The sequence below is a fragment of the Pogonomyrmex barbatus genome, unplaced genomic scaffold (assembly GCF_055798465.1).
Source record: "Pogonomyrmex barbatus isolate J1 unplaced genomic scaffold, ASM5579846v1 scaffold1, whole genome shotgun sequence".
In the NCBI taxonomy this organism is placed as follows: domain Eukaryota; kingdom Metazoa; phylum Arthropoda; class Insecta; order Hymenoptera; family Formicidae; genus Pogonomyrmex; species Pogonomyrmex barbatus.
Window position 1 is genome coordinate 6,298,780 of NW_028297098.1, and position 17,534 is coordinate 6,316,313.

General features: G+C 34.9%; 1 protein-coding gene across 2 annotated transcripts in view; it reads right to left on the minus strand.

Annotated features, from left to right (window-relative positions):
* LOC105432356 (uncharacterized) overlaps window positions 1–17,534 on the minus strand; it is a 161,667-nt gene that overhangs the window by 73,496 nt on the left and 70,637 nt on the right. The window contains exon 1 of one of the 2 annotated variants that reach the window (XM_011647132.3): window positions 15,235–15,570. The exons of the other annotated variant lie outside the window; for it this stretch is intronic. The gene's annotated coding sequence lies outside the window, so the exon portion shown is untranslated. Of the gene's footprint in view, window positions 1–15,234; window positions 15,571–17,534 lie in introns of those variants that run through there. 2 annotated transcript variants of the gene reach the window in all.

Consider the following 17,534-nt stretch of genomic DNA (forward strand, 5'->3'; position numbering starts at 1 on the left):
TCTCTTTCTCTCTCTCTCCCCTTTTTTTATTATTATTCACAGCTTGCGAATCTTGCGGCCCTATTCTCGACGGCGGATGGAGGTGAACCTGTCTATTGCCCTTCACTCCTTTTTCCTTTCTCCTCTCTCGCCTTTCGCCGATCTCGAACGAACTTACAATGGCGGCTGCGCCGTCTTTATCGTCTCTTCCGTCCATCGTGGTGGATTGAGAGGGAATAAAACCGTAATGCACGTGAAGCGCTTAACGGTAACTCGACGTATTCAATTTAGTCCGCACTCTTGTATTTCGCGCTTGCAATAGGTGAACCTACGTTCTCGACTTTCCTTTACGACCGGATCTCCACTCGAAGATGCGGCATTGTCTTTTATAGAAAATAAATATTTAATTTGAACGAGAGAGAAAAAAAATCAATTTTTTTTCTCCGATTTTCAAGTGCCGCGAATAGAGTAAATTAAGATTCTAAGAATTTTAATTTCCTTTCTCTTGATTACCGCGCGTGATATATCCCTTTATTTCCCGTTAAAATGTAATAAAGGATTAACCTTTCACAGGTAGGAGAAACTAACATCACCTGCCGCTCGACATGATAAAGCGTTTTGAAGTTTAACGAACGTTAAGCGAGATAGCGATATGATTAGCTGAACACGTAATCGCTATAACTGTAATGTCTTAAGCTCTTTATCTAAAAGTAGAAGAAATTTATCGAGTTATGAGAAGTGTATCGAGTTATCCAAATCCAAAATATCGGATATCAATTCAAATATCAATTAGTTTAATATTTGAAAGGAAACGTAATCCTGTCGAGCTCTCGCAAAGTCGATGAGAATAGTCTCGACACTTTTTCTTTCTTCCCCTTCTTTTTCCTCGGGAGAGACGGTGCGAAAAATGTTTCTTCCTTGATGCGATAGAAAAACTAATTTTCGGCGTGATCTGGGTTTCATCGCTAGCGCTGGAAATACGGAGAACGGAATTAGGAGAGCGCTGTTAGCCGCCGGGTGAAATGGGCTTCGGGTCTCGCTTTGGTCGCGCAGTTAATTTTAGTTTCGTTTGGAACATTTTGTCGGTGATAGCCGTAGGCAATTCTCTTACGCTGTTCCTCGCACACAGGAAAAATGTCGCGACGCAAAAGTTACTATTTCAAACAACGATACACTTGGTAAATAAAATATACATTATTGATGATTACAAATCTGATTTTTGATAAATACTTTTCATAAATATATCGATAAAAAATAAAAAGAAGAGAATATATTACGCGAAAGTATACACCATTAAAATGTTTCACAAATAAAACATTCGCAGTTTGATAAAATTTTTAGAAAAATTTTATGTGGTGCATGTTTGCAACCCGCAATGAAAAAAATGGAATTGATTACATCAGAGAAAATCCTAGATGTTTAACTGACATATAATATTTTCACAGATTTCTTTCTAAATCAAGATTGCTCGATTTCTTTTAAAAATGCAAAATTTTAATTCTTATAATTGAACTAGTCATATGCAGTTGTCAATATATGTACATCAATAATAATTTTTATATAAAAGAAGAGTGACTGATAAGTCTGTACATATTAGTATTTGCATAAAGCAATTGCATTTATAATACCGTATGTTCTGAATATAATTTTTCGATTATGTTAAAGCACGCTTTAACGTTCGCGTGAGCTAAAATCGCGTGCGCAAATCGTTAATAGCCCAATAAAAAAATTATGTTTTTACGACATAGAAAATTTTAGTATTTCTCTAAAATTCTACAGTATTACTAAAAGATGCGATTATATAGGAATCACAACAAGAGCATATTATTCATATATTATTGAAATATGTGATGCAATTGCGATGAGAATAAACGGTGAGAATTATTTGCTAATACTCGTACATAATTAAATCGCATGAAAAAGTAACGCGCGCGAACGCAGAAAAGGACTCGTCGAATCCGATTTGCGTAATTTATATTTCATTGAAACGTTCGAACAGATGCAAATGTTGCTGTCGCGTAATTTTAATCAGAAGAGTAATCCGCTATTTTTCGACATACAACTTCATGGTTGGTATTCTTTCGAGTTTACTTCATCCTTGGTCCCACGAGTGTTTTATAAATGCATATCGCGTGCGGGTGTACCGAGCTAGAAATCGGTCATGCCCCAACTGTTTGCCGATATCGGCAAATCAGTCGGAAAAGATATAAAATCCCAGCGTGATATCACACACAGAGCGGCTTAACGAACTTTTATTAAAATCGAATTCGAGATGCGCGTTGCTCACGTGTCGGACGCTTAGTACGGTAGAAACGAACCGGTAAACCATTTTGTGTGTTCAACGTGACTGTGAAAATATGCGTGGGCATGAAACTAAATTAGTCGCAGTAAGAATTTGAAAGTGGTTAAAAACCTTCCGCCGTGTTCGCCAATAGCAGCACGTACGAGGTATAAAAATGGATTTTACAAGCCGTGTCTTTTCTACTAATTGAGCATAAAATTCGTTATAGTTCGCGCATTAAAGTTCATTATAATGCGTTGGCATACGTGTACCGATCTTTTAGTAAAATAATTTTATTCAAAGAGCGACACGAGATTTTTTATTTTTTTATTGAATAAACATCTTTTCTATGATATTTAAAAAAAAAAAGTCTCAAATTACGTGTTATTTTAAATTACATTTTCATATTACGATAGAAATTAGACGAATTATGTCGAAAGATTACATTTAATAAACTCTGTCATTGTATTGTCATATTGATAAAAATGGGAAATGTATCACCAATTTATAATATTAAATATCTGTGAGCTAAAAAAGATATACGTATCTTTCATTGTGTTAGCTAATTAAAAGGTTAATTAATATCTTCTGGACCTGGAGCAGCAAAATAATAATTGATAAGATCATTGTGTAAAATCATGCCACGGATATGGGAATGTCTGTTTCGTATCATAATAAATAACAGGCGGATATGAAACGGAAAAATGACGATGTTTACGGGGATAATACCAGCATAACATCGATACGTGCAGCTGCAATTGTATAATGGCACTTCGCTTTAACGTCGATAAAATACGCCATGCCGGTATGAATAGCTGTTCTGTGCGTTTTCACGTAACAATAGGTCGCTGTGAAAGATAAAAATGTACTAGCTATATAAAACAACAATTATAAAAATCTCGATTATAGAGATACGGATATTAGTTTTAGCTTTGCCATTTCCTGTTTTCTCTGTTGTTTTTCCATATTTTTATACTTTTATTCCACATTACTGAATTTTATTACATTTGGTACGCTGATGTTTTCGATGACGAAAATGAGAGCTTCAGCATTAGGATAATCGGGCATCAAAGGCTTATTTGGATCGTTAATGATCTGAAAAATCAGTCCGAGCGAAAGAAATGGAGAAAGATGGAGAGGAGGGGGAGGGGGGATTTTTCTTGTCCACTTATTGCGTTATAACGTTATAACTTGGAATCGATAACTTATTCGAGCGCAGTTATGTGTGTGCAATCCTCTGAAGCATTAAACAGCCGCCCGCATTTCTTCAGCGCCTCATCAATTTATTATGCATACCGTAAAACAAACTCATATAAAAGCGAGCCATAAAGGTCCCAGGTAGGTCAGCGTGCAACTCCGCAGCGTCCCGTGTAATCGATGCCCTCTCAAACATACGTGGGGGCGAGGTATTCAGCGTTGTAATATCGCGCCCGTTGCAGGTATTCCGGGCAGAGATCTGCCTGGGGGATTGCATATGTCGTCATCGCGTTGTCAAATATTCAAGTCAATCTAAAGTGCCGACGGCTTCCGGTCCCTATGTCCCGAACTATGTCCCGAACTAATCTAACTAACTCGTGAGCAATTGAACAGCAAGTTCGGAAAACGTGCTAAGTCCGGACGCCATAACGTTTGGACATACGTACGTGCATCGTATAAATGGCTGCTGGCTGGCCGAGCCATACTTGACATAAATTCATTGATAACATGAAATTTTCACGAGAGAATTGCGACGAAGATATACGGTATCATCAGCTGCTTCGAACTATTAATTACATACCAGATATTAATTGGAAATTCATTTTAACATAAAATTCTGCGAGCATAACGTGCAATAGTTATGAAATAGCGGAACATAATGTATCATGTTTTATGGAAATAAAAACTAGCAGGTCGAAGTAATGGTTATTAAAAGAATAATAAAAGTTAGTCATATATGCATATATAAATGCACCATTATAGTCAGTGCATACCGTAACATTTATATGAGTTCGAATTGCATATCGACTAAATTGGTGCAAATTCACATCGCGAGTTAATTTTATTTCAAATCAATAAATTGATTAAATCACTCTTTTCGTGTATGCTAATTTATGTTTACCGATATTATAATTAGAGAATGCATTTCGGAAAAGAAAACATTAATTTGTTATTTTTTCAATGAAAATTATGCTAATTCGTTTATGTGTAAAATATTTCCGAATACAAATTGTAATATTTATCAAGTGATCCAATTATTTATCTTAAAATATTATAAAATTTTTATTGAAAATATTTTTTCATATATTTTATATTTAATTCTTGATATATTTCGGAATAAGATATATGTCGAATTAACTTGAGAAGTTATTTCAAACTTTAGAATGAATGAAGAAACGTGAAGAAACTTTCATCTCGCGCGCAAGTTGTCTTCTATAATATATTCAAAATTCATTAAAAGACAAATTATTATACATTGTGAATATCTTTTTAAAAGAATACAGCCATTAACAATATAATTAATAAATATATCACAAATAAAATATTGTAAAATTTTTTAAGATACGTAGAGAGATATCCAATAAAACCATTTCACTTGTCATGTTTCAGATTTTATAATAAATTTATTATTAATAAAATATTACATATTAAACTGCTTTATTATTATTATATATTAAATTATTTCTGGATTTCAGATAACGTTTAAATCAAATAAAATTTATTTCCTTAAAATTTAGACACTCGTCGCAGTGCCAATTAAACTTCCGAAAGATTCGAGAATCATTTCTTGACTTTTGTGAACAGTGACGTTAAGTATCAATCATGTAATCTTTTTGAGAAAATAACATTTGATATTTATATTATAATACATTTCATATTGTACCAATGAAACTGGAACATTTGTTTCATGATTTATGTAAAGTGCACATTGTACGCGTAATGTAACTTCAACTGGGGTTGCTTGTTGATTCACGATGGTCACGAGCTGGACTTGCTATTCAGATAAAAGGGGTTAATTTCATATTCTTTGCGTGCGCAAAAGCGAATAGCAGGCAAACAACATATATCAGTAGATGTATAGAGTAAATAAACTACCTTTCCTTTTTACATCCGGCGTAACTCACTAAGGGGGGGTGGTTTCGCTTTTTTTTTCTTTTACGAAAGTCAAGCTTGTGTCACTTACATTTGTGTTAAGACTAAGTGCTTTTAAAATAAAATTTAGAAACGCAGTTGCCAATTTTGTCGATACTAATGTAAATTTAGACATAATAGACTTTAAATGTACGCGCGCACATTTTGCATAAAGTGCGTTTGAGGTAAAACCACCTCATATGTGGCGTATCATTTAATTCTAAAAGTAGCGAAACATTATCAAAATTCATTTATGTATCCAGCGAGTTGTTTGCTGCTGATCAAAGTGGAAATATGGCATTAACGCGCAATTTAGTTACGAAGTAGTAGACATAAAGTAGATAATCATTACATATGCTGTATAGCATATTTATGATCTCGATATTATAGCGTAATTTATATTTTAATGTATTTAAATACATTTCAACCATATTTCACGTTTGTGATATCACTTTTTAAATGAATTTTAATTTATTTGACATTGTGATCGATACATTGTATAATCGAGGCATTTATATAAAACTGTATTAAACAAAATACTTTTTGATTTAAAAAGCGCAATTAATGAATTAATAAGATAAATAATTAATATAGACGTATAAAAAAGCATGAAATATGTGAGTATTTTCATTGTATTGTATATTTCTTTAATATATAAGGTCATTTTATTCTTAATTTAATCTCAGATAACAATATCAGTTACCTTTAAATCGTTATTTTAGGTATAATGTAACAAAAAGGAAATAAAATCATTTTGCAATATTGAAGATTAATAATTCACGATTAAAAGTTCCTGATAATCGAATTTTACTCAAGTGTTATCAATAATTACTCTTTGTTCGGATGATGACACGTCGCTTGACATTATCGTCAAAAGATAATGGCTGTCAGCAAAAATGCATTTTGCTACGCGGTTGGCTGTGACATGAAAAAATGCTCTAATGACGTAATTAATTACACGAGAAAAACTTCGGTCCGGTAAGTTTTAAAGTCTAGGGAAGTGGCCACGAGAGAGAAAGGCATCTTTATTGTATGCCCGGCACAAGTTTCGAGAAACCCTGAGAAACACGATATCGAGCTTGGCCGAGCTTTTTCGTCGGCGTGCGAGGTCACATAAACAGTACGATGCAGCTTAAAGAGGAGCTTACGGAGAAATACGTTTGCCAAACGGGGTTGCTTGAATTACGGAGAAATGTTGCGTATCGTTGCCGCAATCTCGCCGAGATTTTTCTCGTTAGTTATTAAAAGCAAGTACAAGGTTCAACGAACTACCATTTTCTCACTTCACCGAATCCGTCGTACAAGATGAAGGATTCCGCATATATTTCCTATAAATGTAAAAATCTTTAAATTTTTAAAATGCAAATCTCGTATTTTCCTTTATCTCAATGATATGAAATGATATTTGTCAGAGAAGAACTAATTGCAGTTGGAAATATTGCTATCAAAATTAATGTAAATTAATAAACCTCCAATTTGGCGTCTCTTTGTTACGATGTGATCTTAATTTAACATTTGTCTAAATAACATGTTTTGAGTTGCTTTAATTGCTTTATTAATTGCGATGTCCGTTACAAATTACGTCTATTTATTTTATTTAATTTCAGTGTTATAAAGATTATTTTACATCGCGTTGTGTTTACAACAATAAACGCAGCAAATATGATGTTAAAGCAATTAGATAAAGCGACTATTCAAATCACTCTTCTGTATCTGCATTACAAAGCTTTAATCTAGCGGAAAGCATATAGAATTCTTGATCCTACATTAATTAACCCAAACTAAATCGGCTTTGCGTTCACGGTCAAAGCTTTAGCTTTTAGATTTAGTCTTGCTTACACAATCAATGTCCACGCAAAAATATTCCGTCGACTTGCTGAGGCTTAATAATGCACAATACATGTGAATTTCAAATGGAATGGCAAACACGAGGGAACGAAGGACGAAATATAGCAAATCACATTTCATACAAGGGGAAAAAACTCAGAAAATAAGTCGTACATCGTCATTTCCGCACAACGCCAGGTACATAGCATGCCTCTAATATCTCTCCCCTATGTTATATAATGCAAAATGATCTCCATGATGAAAGGCCACGATAATGGAACGAAGAACGGTGTGTATTATTGTTCCGTGAAATCCACGGGACCATTCGAAGACGGCCGTTGCTTTAAGGTTGAACTTTTATCCTTCGATATAACGGACGCAGCGCGAGTGCTATTCTCCGAGGCACGAATGAAATTTTATCTGGATATTCCTTTGCTCGCGAAACCTCAAGGTCCTTCCGTGAAACATATCCTTTATGATTTTTCTTTTCTCTCTCTCTCTCTCTCTCTCTCTCTCTCTCTCTCTCTCTCTCTCTGTCTCACTTTCTCTCTTTCTCAAATGAAACAGAACCGGAAAGGTGCCGCTGGCTTAACAAATTTTCCGAGCCGGTTTGTTCGTAATACGAAGTTTGCGTGTATTCGCGCGCATACGTGACGTACACCGTGTATTTATGCACGCCAATATCCTGCTGTCGATCGGCAACGAATAAGGCCTATATGCCTCGATGTGTTTTTACTCTCGCGAACAGAACTGTGGTAAAGCAAGCGGTTATCAAACAGAACTCGGCCGCATCAACCGAACGGTTTTCCCTGTAATTTTCATATTTTATGTGCTTTATCATGTGTGATAACAAACCCGCTTTTTGGGACGTGATATTAGATTTTCATTAACATCCACGTTGTATTTTTTCCTGCGGAAAAGTTTGTCTATTTGCATTTCAGTTTAGCTACCGTATAAAACTTTCCATCGGGTATTTTAGAGTTATAAAAATCCGCGAATCGATACGTAATTGTTGGGGGATTTGTTTGATTTCCACGCTTTCAGGTCTCACGGGAATTTCATGCAATAAAATCTCATCGTTTAGCCCCGAAGAAGACGTGTGGGTTCGGCAAATATTGCGATAACATTTACTTTTTATTATTTTTTATTCTTAGGAAATAATGCAATGATCCTCGGACATTTATCATAAAAATGAAATGCATATTTTATCTCTGTGATAATTTAAATTTACGTGATAGCATAAGTGCGTATAAAAAGGTTTTACGGAGAGATATTTTTTATTAAAAAAAAATTTAATATAATTTATTATTTTGTAAATAGTGATGTACTAGAAATTAGAAATTTAAAATAGCCATATATGCGACGATGTATACGGTCTAGAAATAATAGTATCGGTGTTGCGTGAACTATACAAGCAACTTATCGCAAAACGGGTAACAAACTTTCTGATTATTATAAAGCGTCTAACAACTTGTTGCTATTCCTCGGGAAGCGTTATTGCATAAACAGAGTCATATTTATCTCGAATTATTAATGTATTTTCGAGAAATTGCCATTTCCTTTTTTTCGCGAATTAAAGAGAGCTCGTTATTTAAACTCGCTGCGTTTAACGAGTGCCAGTATATATCGGTTAACACGATCATTCAACATCTTTTCTCTTTCGCTTTAAGCGCATTATCATCGAAATGGTGGCTGCGAGATATCTCATAGGACAAGAGGAAAAATTTCCCACCCTGAAAATTATCATTTAAATTGGCACTCAATATAACTTTCCTCCGACATTATTTGTATCTGTTTCTTTTCGCTTTTGTATCCAGCTGGCCGGTAATAGTTCTTCATCTTGTCGGATTAGGTATTGTGCCGGCTTAAATTTATCGTCCGTTATATCTCTGAAGCGAGAAGGATAAATCTCACGCGACTTTAAGCGTTGAGCGTTACGAAGCGGGATAAACCGCTTTTATAGAGTCATGCTGTTCGATTAGCCGATTCGCAATTATTGGAGAACATTTCGCGGTAACGCCTTGATAATGTGGTGCCGCATTTACACATAAATTATCTGCCAGCAAATACATCAGTCGAATCGACAAAATCATCAGTTTTATATTAGAGAAACTGGAACGTTTGATGTAATTGGAATATCGATTCATTTTGAACTCATTTCTCTCTTTAAATAAGTTTTCTTTTAAAACGAAATTGTTTACTCTTTCTTGTTTAGCTGAATAATATATTTATTTAAATAATGAAATGTCTTAAATAAAATTTATAAATAAAAAAGTAGATAATATAATTTTAAATAATATAATTTAATAAATATATATTTAATATTATTAATAAATATATACTTAATAAATATCAGATAATGAATTTTCTCTTTCTCTCTTTCTCTACTTTAGTCGTAAAAAGAAAGTTCTAAATTATTTGTATTATTAATTGTATAATCTATGACCTAAGTTTAATGACCTGATCTTAATCGAAATTAAATCTGGTTAATTCTAATTCTAATATCTGATTTTCAGTTTAATAGCAAACAGCAAACAAGATTTGGAAGTACTCAAAATATTTTGTGCCTTCTATTTGTTTGTTTGTTTTAATTCATATATATATTTTCGATTAAATATAGAGAAATATATTTGCATTAAAATTTTAATGCAAACTCAGTCCCCAAAATCAGTCGTTTGCATTAATCTATTAAATTTATTAAAATATATGTAAATATGTACGTTTCTATGACATCTACGTTATTTTAACATAACAAGTTTAAAAAATGTTTGAACTTTCGCGATTGTGAATCCTATTAAGATTTTTTTCTCGTTTTAACAATATAACGTGTATCTCAAATTATAAAACAATCAGATATATATAGTCACGTGTACTCATATATAGCATTTTCTTTCTCTCTTTCTCTCGTATGTGATAGACCGTTTTGACAGATTTTCCATTGATTCCCGGAAGCATCCTATTATATGGGGATAAACACGTCTACTTCTAGTCGTCAGATCGAATGAAAATTACAGTCAATACTGGCTATAGAAGTGTGTAGTAATTTGTAGAAACTGGAGGTCAGGTATATGCAAAAGTTGCCTCTCCGTGTTGAAGGACCCTGAAAGAATACACGACCTTCCTCCTCGTCGTGTGCTATGTATCGATCTTGATGCAGACGTCGCGCCCCGTCAGGGATAGAAATGCTATCAGGAACTCAGTTGCATGCCCCGCTACTTTTATTTTTGGCTGACACGATACGCTGTAACGGATACACTACACAGATTGAACTATAAGCGTGCTACACACACGACGATAATCCCTATTCGCTTCTATCCTCCAGACTTCTATCGAGTTTCGTTGTGATTGCGCCACTGCCATTTCGTTTACCTTTAATCCCTCTTCTTCTTCCCATTCTACTCGTCGTGTGAGGGATCTCTCTCTCTCTCTCTCTCTCTCTCTCTCTCTCTCTCTCTCTCTCTCTCTCTCTCGATTCTCCGTTAAAGTTAAGCAGGAGTAAAGTTTTGATGGACACGTGATACATATATATATATATATATATATATATATATATATATATATATATATATACATATATATATACAGAGCTTAATTTGTCAGAGATCCTTTTACCCTAGCGCGCGGGAATAGGAGGTGAGAAAATTTCGTCCTGTTCGACCGTTCTGTCGATAGTCCCGGGAAACTTTTCGGCGAAACTTCCGTCAGTCCGAAACTTCTTGTGTTTGACGTTACGGGAGTGTCTTCAAGATTATGCATTTTCATGAGCAGTTGCTCATACGCTTGCTACACAGGAAGTGGCGAGGAGTACGGTCGAGGCCAGGATCTATTCTCGGGAGGATTTAAAATCAAATCTGTCGGAAGCGCAGCGATTCGGAAACGTACCGTGTATCGAAGTACCGGCTTCGACTTAAGAAATTCTGCGTAGTCAATACTACACGTTGGCTGGTTTGCAGGATATATGCCATCCGTTTCGATCAGATCATCCTCCGCCAATTAGAAGCATCGCCCTCTTTGTCACGTCCGCTCTTTGCCGTCGTGCAGTTTGACTAGAGCTACTGGAATCTATAGCGCAGGTTTTGCAGCTAAATTGTTTGACATGTCTCATCCGCGGTTCTAGCGTAACTAAGTTCGCGCTTGTTCCTCTGGATTCTGGAATTGCCCCGCGGCGAGATATCTCTCTAGAATCCGATTGTACGAAAATGTCGAACTATTACACTCGGCGCCTCCCCCATCCCCCCGGGAACATTATTGATATTTAGGATTTTCAATTTGCAATGATCAAGGAATTGCTTTGCTATTTACCACCAAGGATCCTTACACGTACATACAGATAATACGTAACCTCATGTGTATCATGTATTTACTTTTATGCCATATTTCTTTCTATGTTAGTTTACCAGTAGATTCATACTGTCGGCCAGCAAAATATTTTCGGTTTGACAAAAAAAGCAAAAAAGGAAATTTGTTTTTTTGCAAAAAAGGAAAAATACTTGAAAAACAAATATAATCTTCAAAACGTTACGGCGAAACGGTTAAATTTTTTCCTATGTAGGGCACGTAAAGGTATATTTTGAATGGTTTTTTACAATATCTTCTTCCATAATAAATTGATATTAATAATTTTTCCGCAATCAATATCAATCTTCGGTTTTACTACCACGCTATAACTAATGACTCGCAAACTAATATCGGAGCAGTGATGAAAGTCGACTCGTCTGAAGAACGATGAGAGATTCCAGACGGTTTCTTTTGTGCTCGTTCCCCCGATGGCGTTGCCACAGTCTCCGTATTCCGAGCAGGATTTACCGCAATGATGTAATTAATAGAATCTAAAGAGATTTTAAGTTTCGTCTACCTCCTTGCGGCGTTGCTGTACGCATGTCTTTGTTAGGAAAATTGAGGCTTAAGTCGTGATTTCAATTCAGCGCCAAGTTTCACCTCGCTGGCTTGGTTACCGTAACTTTGTTTCGTTTCTCCGAATGACGGAGAAACTGGTGGCTACGAAGGATAATGGAAGACGGATTGGTTACCGGCATCCGACGACGATTTCCCTGCACATCTCTTTGGCAAGTATTTGTCTAAATGCTCGCGAGCAAAGGTATTTCCTCGATAATATCACCAGCCAATTGTCGAGGACAAATACCGTTAATAGCACGCCCGTGCATTGTATGCGGCGCAATGTTCCACGCATGCAGAATGCCCATATCAAAAGTCACGCGTTCTAGTGTTTGCATACTGTATTTGGAATTGCCTCGGACAGTATAATAACGAGCAGAAGTAGCCTCGTGGGGATTCAAACTAATTTGACCCTTTTGTTTAACCTGCAACGAGGCGGATGCGAGGCTTAAAATCTGCACGCTGTTTAAATTTCAGATAATCCTACCGAGTTTTGAAAATGTATTCGCGTATAGTACATAGCTCGAATTGCGCTTGCATTCTCGAATCTAAATCAGGATATAAATGTAACAGCACTCGGGCCATCTCCATAGAATGACTAAAATGATGAGAAATTGGGGGACACGCGTGAATTTATGGCGAACATTAAAGCCGGAAATGTGGGCTTCTGCTGTTTTTCAGAGGCCAAGGAAACGGTACGATATCGGCATGCGGATTCTTTAAAATTATGGTTATTATGATATATTCGAAGAACATTTTTGAGTCGTCGAATTATGAGACCAAACGAAATCGGATCGCATACTTTCAAATAAATTACTTTCACATAAATTACGATCTTCTTAATACGAATTTATGTGAAAAATTCGTCTGTTGTTTTACAATTAACATGAATAAGCTTTTCAGTATTTTATTTAAAAAGTTATAGCTAAACAATTAGCCTTAAGAATAAATAATTAAATTAAAATCTGCGGCAAAGAAGTAGATTTATTTTACTTTTTTTGTAAAATCGAATTTGTTATTTGATATTTTAATTTAGAACTTTTGTGATCTCAAAGAAAATATAGAATATTTAATTAAATTGAAAAATTGTCAAAGGAAAAGTACGTACAGGTAGCGACTCAAACTTGACATTTAATTTTTATTCTAGAAAAAGAGCAAAATGTGGAAATTTCTAAAAAGTATAAATTTCAATAAATTTTAATTAATTAGATCCATTAACTATAATATGCATGGGAAAACTATTAATCAATTCAAACTATAATATATATGAAAAGTTATCGATCTAATTATACTGTATTATGCATGCAAAGTATTCATAGTCAAATTAAATGTTAAAACAACATGGACTGTTATAATAATAAGCAATATAATAATAAATGTGTAGTGTATAATATATCATAATTTCAATTAATATGTATGTATGTGTGTGTGTGTATATATATATATATATATACATTTACATATGTACATACATACATATATATCTCGTATTCCTTTCTGTACGACTATTAAAAGGCCGATTGATCTTTTATTCAACTTATCATTAATAAAAGAAAAGTCTCCACGGAAAATGTATATAATGTCGAAGTACTTATCGTAGACCCATTGAGTTCCATTGAAATGTTTCAATATGATTTGTAGCAAGTCAGTGCAACTGGCAATGAACATTGAAAGCTCCCGTTTTATATCCATGAAACGTGAATATCACCTTAAATATCCAGAGCGTGACTGCTTTACAATATGAATCAGCCAGAAATTTCTGATGGTTTATGTTCGATGAAATCGACATCAGACTTCGAATGAGAAAATTCGTATGTTTCTCGTGATTACAATATTTTCTTATCCATTTTTCTTATCTTTACTCAAAATGATTAAGTTTCAATAGAGAAAAGCAGAAAATTTTGATTTTTTGTTCGTATTTTTCGTTTAGCGGAATAGAAGAATTAAATTACAACAATAGAGATAACGTTTTCTCTGGTTATTGCTATCATGCTGAAAAATATAATAGTAAATATTTGTAGAAAATTCTTGAAAAAAAAAATAATATTTGTATAGGCAAATGTCGATTCCAGATATAAAAAACAATTGAATAAAAGATATAACAATATTATATTTTGTTATCTTGTTTAGCAACTAGTAATTTGTTAAAGTCACAATTTGTTAAAGTCACAAAAAATTATTTAATATCATCTTGTGCATTTTAAATTTAATTCAATCACGTAATCCTCAGCAAACGTCAGATTTAATCTCAAGTACCAACGGAAGCCTCGTCTTTAAAGATTCTTTTCGTTTTCATGAATGGAAATGTTGGTTTATCTCGGATGCAAGAAGAAATAAAATTATCTCCTTTTTATCTCCTTCACTTAACTTTCCTGGAAGTCCGAATTTTCGTTAGAGGTGTTAAAAAGTGATTTGTTTCTTTCAGTTTGTATTATATAGAGAAAAGAATGAAACATATATATTTTATTTACACAGACACACACGCGCGCGCGCGTCACACACACACACACACACACACACACACACAAAACAGGAAATTGCTTTTACATTTTATCTGCATAATTGAATACAGCGATCTAATGTGAAACTAATGTGAAAATAATAAAAGCAAAATAATAAAGACGTCATTTAAAATATTCCATGTCGCGCTTGAACGAAACACTTGGGGGAGACTTTTAAATAATTGCATTACACCTTGAAAATATTGGAGCAATGTTATGGTACTTCTCGCGGGATATCAAATTTAACTTTGTCGATTCGCGGAGCGATACGCGTTGTTTAATGACGTTTTTCATTTCTCGTCGCAGCGTATGGGAAAAACTTGGCGCAACCTATCTGCGCGCTGGATCGTGAAAAATAATATCTGCCCGCACACGACACACTCGACGCACGAAGCGCGTCGCGCCGGCCGGCCGATGCTCCGGAATGCCATCGCTCCACCGCGAGCCATCGCATCGAACATCGATCACCGGGCATTCGTGTAACGCACGGATCCAACGGGAGAGCCGGATACGTGACGAGTGAAACTCGCGCGAAAAGTCGCGGCGCGCACGCTATCCTCTTCATTAAAGTCGACGGGAGAGAGATGATATCGATCAAAATCACCGGGCGATACGATCACAAACTCGGTGCGGCACACATACCTCTTTACACTTCTGCTCGTCGTAATCACAGACAGATCACTCCTCCGATAGATCCTCCCGGTCGCGCTCGACTGTACGCACCACTGTATCCCACACACCACTCTGGAGTCCGCGCGGGGGCTGCGTCCACTTCCGCGTCCGCTCGCGTCCCTGGTCCCGGCCACGTACGACGAAATAATCACTGTTACTACTGGCGTGGTAATCGCGGTAAACGAGTGCCGGACGTGTGTGTACGTCGCCGACACGTACGTACCGACACAGGATCGCGAAATCGCGCGGAGCGGAGACCGTGGTGCCGCGCGCTGCGCCCACGGTAGACTGGCGCCCGCTCGTTCGTCTGACTCGTTGCTGACTCTCCCTACTTGCCTGGCTCGGCTGAATGGGGCGCTCCGACGCGACACGACAGGGCGGCCGACTGGATGGCAGCGAGCGTGTGCTGCCTGCTTGCACGAGCCTCAAGTATAATCCTTTCTCAGGCGACACTTACCAGTCGGTGTGTTTACGAGCCCGAACGTAATTTGTTCTTATTACATGCACGTCGCATCGTCTCTCGCCGAAGTCCGCTTGTCGAATTTGATGAACGCGTCCCGCGAACTCGACGCTTTCACGATTTTTCGTGAGTGGGAAACTTGATTGCGCGTCTTTCGCGCCGTTGTTTCTCAGTTTGAAAAAACGTTCTCCTAATTAAGATGTAATTTTACATTCCGCCCGCGTAAAGCACATCATTCTTAATTAAACATGGATCCTTTTACTTATTTGTATTCTTGAGGTGCGAGTTGTCAGAGAAATAACGTTAAATAATTTCGAAGAAGCATCACGATAGACAAAATGCTTTTTCGTAAAAGAGACTGATTATAAATTGATCGACAAACACATTTACGGAGAAATTAAATGAGTATGATTGACTACGTTTTTCATTAAAAAGAAAGAAATGTTTTTGAAAACATATATATGTTTATAAAGAAATTGTGTATTTTCTAACAAGATTTCACAATTGTGATTTCACAATGTGTTCAGCATATTTAGAGAAAAATCTTAATAAAATAATTGATTGACAAAAATTTGTATGCAAAAATCAAATTTAGGTTTGACAGAAATAGTTTATTGCATAACAAATAATTTTTATATAGGATTTATTGACATTTGAAGCAAAGAGTAGGACGTATGTTATAATAAATCTTATTTTAAAATAATTTATTTAATTAATCTTATTTTGTCAAATACGTCGTTCAAGTATAATTTTATGTACTCACGTACTTATAATTTACATTTCAAAGTAATGGCAATCACGTTAAATTATGCGTGCATTTCCATGTTGCAACCTTGATTTATTTCTTCTTACTCAATTTATTAATCATTCTTAATGTTTCAGTGATGCTAATGGATACTGATAAGTATCAGTACTATGGAAAATGTATGTACATATTACGTTAAAAGGTACTCGTTAATATAAGATGTATATTAATTATTAAATTTATTAAATTATTAATTTATTAAATTATTAAATTTATTGAATCTAGAAATCGTTGAAATATATTAAAAATTGGAAATTAATATGGTTAATTCGTTTTTTTTTTTCGTAATAACACTTAGACTGTGTTGCTCGGTTCGCGACTTGTGTTAATTTTTCATCTTGGATATTTAGCTGTCTGTTCCACGTCAGTCAAAGTCCTCGTTACATCGTTATAACTGCGTCTTCATTACTATAATAAGCTTTGTTGGAAGTCTACTTGATTGCTTTGAAATTCTTTGTCTTTAACTCGCGGAGTTGACTGCTTTTTCAAACGAAAGTAGTTGTCGATCGTGCAACGTGATGTGACATTGTTATCGATTACAATAGATGTCGTATTGCCACTCATCGCATTACTTTGCATATATTTTTGTTCAATGTCAAATCTATTTATTAGTTCATCAAGTGGCAAGAGGTATAATTGATGAAATTAATGAAATTGATATACATATAAGTATAAGAAATAAACTCGTTTACAATATTAAATAAATAGATAATTTCTTATTACAATTTTTTATAGATATATAAAAATAACTTTATATTAATAATTAAATCTCATTGCCGAAAAGAACATTTTCTGATATCTTTTTATTTTTTCTTAATAAAAATAATATTGATCATCCTATTTAATGAAATTAATGAATAAAGATCTATATAATTTATATAACATAATTTCTATTATCATAATATAATTCAAATATCTTAAAATATTTAGACATACACTTTTAAACTATATGTGTCTGCTTTATCCTTAATGCCTTTCTTATTTCCTTCATTTGCTTTAAATCTA